Genomic DNA, 6473 nt, shown 5'->3' with positions numbered 1-6473 from the left:
TATTTGAAGTTTGGATCAAGTTGGACAAGTGAAACAGACCAGGCACCAGCACCCGCCTATTGTCGCGGCGCGACAGAAGGGTGCCGCGGCGCGGCATAAGCCGTGCCCAGCTTCTGTCTCCGGTGTCCATTTTATGAAAAATGTTTGGCACGTTCTAGACCTCCGATTCACATGAAACTTGTTCTAACATGCTCATATATGATTAAAAACCTCAGAAAAATAGTTCGGGACCCGACCCGAACATGTTGACTTTTTCGTTGACTTTGACCCGACCAAGTTGACTTTTAATCAAACTTAACCAAATGGTTGTGCAATCGTTCTAACATGCTTTTATACTTGTATCTTGCATGAAACGTGACAATTTGATTCACATGCTACATAATCGAGTCGTAACGAGCCATAGGACTAATTGAACATCTTTGACCCTTCGTGACTATCGTTATTGATACAACCTATTTGTTTAGGTCAAGACTAGCATTGTTCTTTGCACACGTTACTTGTCGAAGTACTTTTTGGTTCGTGCATACAAGGTGAGATCATAGTCCCACTTTTACTCTTTTAAACTTACTTTCGGGATGAGAAAACATAAACGATTCTTTTGAACTAAGTGAACACAAGAACGGGAAAACAAACATTCTACATACGAGTTTAGAACGAAAATCCTCAATCCGATTATCATTAGTTACATCAGATGGTGTAAGCGAGAACTTATGTTATATGGCCATATGGGTTTGACAAACCCTCATTCAAACGGTTCGCTACCGTTTACGAATGAAATATATTTTCGGGAACAGTGTTGTTCTAGCACTAATTGATGGGGAATTCAACGGACGGAACGTTAAGCTTTGATAATTGGGTGCTCGTGAATATTAACTTTTAGAATGTACTATGGCTTTATCGATGTTGCAAATCTTGTGGTTCAACTTACTATTACTCATTTACTTATTTAAACCTATGATTTCACCAACGTTTTCGTTGACAGATTCTCTATGTTTTTCTCAGGTCCTTGAACTTAGGTGATACATGCTTCCGCTCATACTATTTGATACTTGCATTGGATGTCGAGTATACTTGCATACGTGGAGCGTCTTTTTGACTACTTTTAATCGTGTCGCACGTGTTTCATACAAACTTTAAACATTGTTATGTACTTGTTATGGAAATTACTTTTGTAAACTTTGAAACACCCTTATTTATGAAATGAATGCGACATACTTTTCGGTCAAACTTTGTTATAAAGACTTACGACCATGTAATGGGACCATACGTAGATGACGCCGTCATTTGACGATTTGTCGGGGTCGCTACAGAACTCATTCGAGTAAAATCTATGAATATAATGATTCACAATAACCTTACTACTCAAATAAAGGAGGCGCAACAAGAAGTTTTAAAAGAGGGAAATTTAAAGGATGAAATACCCAAAGGATCGGAGAAGCATCTTAATATTCGGGAAGATGAAACCCGGTATAGGGCTGAAAGAATTTGGGTACCAAAATTTGGAGATATGAGAGAAATGGTACTTAGAGAAGCTCATAAAACCAGATACTCAATACATCCTGGAACGGGGAAGATGTACAAGGATCTCAAGAAACATTTTTGGTGGCCGGGTATGAAAGCCGATGTTGCTAAATACGTAGGAGAATGTTTGACGTGTTCTAAGGTCAAAGCTGAGCATCAGAAACCATCAGGTCTACTTCAACAACCCGAAATCCCGAAATGGAAATGGGAAAACATTACCATGGATTTCATCACTAAATTGCCAAGGACTGCAAGTGGTTTTGATACTATTTGGGTAATAGTTGATCGTCTCACCAAATCAGCACACTTCCTGCCAATAAGAGAAGATGACAAGATGGAGAAGTTAGCACGACTGTATTTGAAGGAAGTCGTCTCCAGACATGGAATACCAATCTCTATTATCTCTGATAGGGATGGCAGATTTATTTCAAGATTCTGGCAGACATTACAGCAAGCATTAGGAACTCTTCTAGACATGAGTACTGCCTATCATCCACAAACTGATGGGCAGAGCGAAAGGATGATACAAACGCTTGAAGACATGCTACGAGCATATGTTATTGATTTCGGAAACAGTTGGGATCGACATCTACCGTTAGCAGAATTTTCCTACAACAACAGCTACCATTCAAGCATTGAGATGGCGCCGTTTGAAGCACTTTATGGTAGAAAGTGCAGGTCTCCAATTTGTTGGAGTGAAGTGGGGGATAGACAGATTACGGGTCCGAAGATAATACAAGAAACTACCGAGAAGATCATCCAAATTCAACAACGGTTGAAAATCGCCCAAAGTCGACAAAAGAGCTACGCTGACATTAAAAGAAAAGATATAGAATTTGAAATTGGAGAGATGGTCATGCTTAAAGTTGCACCTTGGAAAGGTGTTGTTCGATTTGGTAAACGAGGGAAATTAAATCCAAGGTATATCGGACCATTCAAGATTATTGATCGTGTCGGACCAGTAGCTTACCGACTTGAGTTACCTCAACAACTCGCGGCTGTACATAACATTTTACACGTCTCGAATTTGAAGAAATGTTTTGCTAAAGAAGATCTCACTATTCCGTTAGATGAAATCCAAATCAACGAAAAACTTCAATTCATCGAAGAACCCGTCGAAATAATGGATCGTGAGGTTAAAAGACTTAAGCAAAACAAGATACCAATTGTTAAGCTTCGATGGAATGCTCGTAGAGGACCTGAGTTCACCTGGGAATGAGAAGATCAGATGAAGAAGAAATACCCGCATTTATTTCCAGAAGATACGTCAACACCTCCAACTGCTTAAAATTTCGGGACGAAATTTATTTAACTGGTAGGTACTGTAGTGACCCGAACTTTTCCATGTTTATATATATATTAAATGAAATTGTTATTTACATGATTAAGTGTTTCCAACATATTAAGCAATCAAACTTGTTAAGACTTGATTAATTGAAATAGGTTTCATATAGACAATTGACCACCCAAGTTGACCGGTGATTCACGAACGTTAAAACTTGTAAAAACTATATGATGAGATATATATGGTTATATATATAGTTAACATGATATTATGATAAGTAAAAATATCATTAAGTATATTAATAATGAACTACGTATGTAAAAACAAGACTACTAACTTAATGATTTTGAAACGAGACATATATGTAACGATTATCGTAGTAACGACATTTAATGTATATATACCATATTAAGAGATATTCGTACATCATAATATCATGATAATATAATAATTTAAAATCTCATTTGATATTATAAACATTGGGTTAACAACATTTAACAAGATCGTTAACCTAAAGGTTTCAAAACAACACTTACATGTAACGACTAACGATGACTTAACGACTCAGTTAAAATGTATATACATGTAGTGTTTTAATATGTATTCATACACTTTTGAAAGACTTCAAGACACTTATCAAAATACTTCTACTTAACAAAAATGCTTATAATTACATCCTCGTTCAGTTTCATCAACAATTCTACTCGTATGCACCCGTATTCGTACTCGTACAATACACAGCTTTTAGATGTATGTACTATTGGTATATATACTCCAATGATCAGCTCTTATCAGCCCATGTAAGTCACCTAACACATGTGGGAACCATCATTTGGCAACTAGCATGAAATATCTCATAAAATTACAAAAATATGAGTAATCATTCATGACTTATTTACATGAAAATAAAATTACATATCCTTTATATCTAATCCATACACCAACGACCAAAAACACCTACAAACACTTTAATTCTTCAATTTTCTTCATCTAATTGATCTCTCTCAAGTTCTATCTTCAAGTTCTAAGTGTTATTCATAAATTCTACAAGTTCTAGTTTCATAAAATCAAGAATACTTTCAAGTTTGCTAGCTTACTTCCAATCTTGTAGAGTGATCATCCAACCTCAAGAAATCTTTCTTATTTACAGTAAGATATCTTTCTAATACAAGAACTTTCAAGCCATCCAAGGATCCTTTGAAGCTAGATCCATTTTTCTCATTTCCAGTAGCTTTATCCAGAAAACTTGAAGTTCGTGAATCGACCAGTGGCCAAGTCTTACTTCCCGACGAAGTAAAAAATCTATGAAAGTGAGTTATAGTCTCACTTTTAAAATCTAATATTTTTGGGATGAGAATACATGCAGGTTTTATAAATGATTTACAAAATAGACACAAGTACGTGAAACTACATTCTATGGTTGAATTATCGAAATCGAATATGCCCCTTTTTATTAAGTCTGGTAATCTAAGAATTAGGGAACAGACACCCTAATTGACGCGAATCCTAAAGATAGATCTATTGGGCCTAACAAACCCCATCCAAAGTACCGGATGTTTTAGTACTTCGAAATTTATATCATATCCGAAGGGTGTCCCGGAATGATGGGGATATTCTTATATATGCATCTTGTTAATGTCGGTTACCAGGTGTTCACCATATGAATGATTTTTATCTCTATGTATGGGATGTATATTGAAATATGAAATCTTGTGGTCTATTGTTACGATTTGATATATATAGGTTAAACCTATAACTCACCAACATTTTTGTTGACGTTTAAAGTATGTTTATTCTCAGGTGAATATTAAGAGCTTCCGCTGTTGCATACTAAAATAAGGACAAGATTTGGAGTCCATGTTTATATGATATTATGTAAAAACTGCATTCAAGAAACGTATGTCGATGTAATATATTTCTATTGTAAACCATTATGTAATGGTCGTGTGTAAACAACATATTTTAGATTATCATTATTTGATAATCTACGTAATGCTTTTGAAACCTTTATTGATAAAATAAAGGTTATGGTTGTTTTAAAAATGAATGCAGTCTTTGAAAAACGTCTCATATAGAGGTCAAAACCTCGCAACGAAATCAATTAATATGGAATGTTTATAATCAATATGAACGGGACATTTCACCCGCGACCTCCCGCTACCCTAATAACACCACAAACCACTTTACCAATTCTATTCTTCCTGAATTAATTCGTAACCCAATTATCTTTAACCGTTTTAAGGAGCCCAACAACAATTTCATGAGCCCAACAGTTAAATAAATCGTCGGCCCAACTACACCAAAATAGAACTCGGCCCAATTAACCTGTTAAATTTATAATGTAAGTCCACTTATACTTAAATACTCTCACAGCAGCCCGATCCAAAATAAAATTTTACAAGCCGTTACCTCCTTCAACTAAAAACCCTCGAGCCTATTTGTTCACCCACAATATTTATTACCCACAGAATACCCTGCTACCATCTTCTATTCATCGTCCCTTCGTAAATCATATACACTGTATCAGCAGCAAAAGTAAATCTCGGTTTCTAATTAAACCCAAATAGATCAGGTACATCTGTTATTTATTTATTATTATTATTATTATTATTATTATTATTATTATTATTATTATTATTATTATTATTATTATTATTATTATTATTATTATTATTATTATTTTTCGAACAGGAATGAAACAGTAGCAAATCGTTGGTGAGGGTTATGGTTTATAGTTTGTAACTTGAAATAGAATAGTGGTGTTCGGTGATGATAAATTAATAGAGGTAATTACTTTTAAAACAATAACAAGTTTAGGTGGTGTTCGGGGTGGCTGTTAGTGTGGTTGTCAGACAGGAAACACAGAAAAAATAATATTAACAGAAACCGAAGCTATAGCAGCATAGTTGGTGCATTTGTTGGGTTGTTCGTGGGTTGTTGATTGTTGTATCAGAAAAAGAAACTCGAGCTGCAGCAGCCTCGTTGGTTTCATGATTCAGTTGGGTAAACAGGAAAAAAAAGGAAGGAAAAAAAATACATAGCATCAATTCCAATAGAACGAGCAGCTGCAGATAAAGGTTTCGATATGATGGTGGTTGTTGAAGTGACAACTGAAACTGAAACATGAAGAACAAGCTGTGACTAGGGCTGTTTAGGTTGATGTAGCGTGGTGATGATTGGTGGTTGTCTGGTGAAACAAGAAAAAAAGAAATAATAAAAGCAGGAACAATGGCATAGACGAGCTGTTTTGGTGTTGTTTTCCGATGGACACAGAAAAAGAATAAGTGTAGCAGCTACACCGTAAGTAGTTGTGGTGTCTACGACTAAACAGAAAAAGAAAACAGTGATGGGTTTTGATAGTTTTTGATTACATGGTGGTGGATGGTGGTTTAAGGTGTTGGTAGCCGATGGTGGTTAAGGGTGAAGGTGGTGAAGTGGGTTTCACGAAGAAAAAGGGTGATGGGTTTTGTGGGTGTTCGAGTTTAAACAGGAAAATAGAAATAAGAAATCATGTTGTTTGATAATGGGTTTGTGTATGTGTTTTGGAATAAAAGAAACAAGATTATAAGTACTAGTTTTGGGATGGAATGGTACGTGTGTTTTAAACAGGAAATAATAGTAGCACATAAGTGGTTGATGAGTTGAATCTATACCCATGTGTTTATAT

The sequence above is a fragment of the Rutidosis leptorrhynchoides genome, chromosome 3 (assembly GCF_046630445.1).
Source record: "Rutidosis leptorrhynchoides isolate AG116_Rl617_1_P2 chromosome 3, CSIRO_AGI_Rlap_v1, whole genome shotgun sequence".
Classification (NCBI taxonomy): Eukaryota; Viridiplantae; Streptophyta; class Magnoliopsida; order Asterales; family Asteraceae; genus Rutidosis; species Rutidosis leptorrhynchoides.
Note: the sequence above shows the minus strand (reverse complement) of the source record.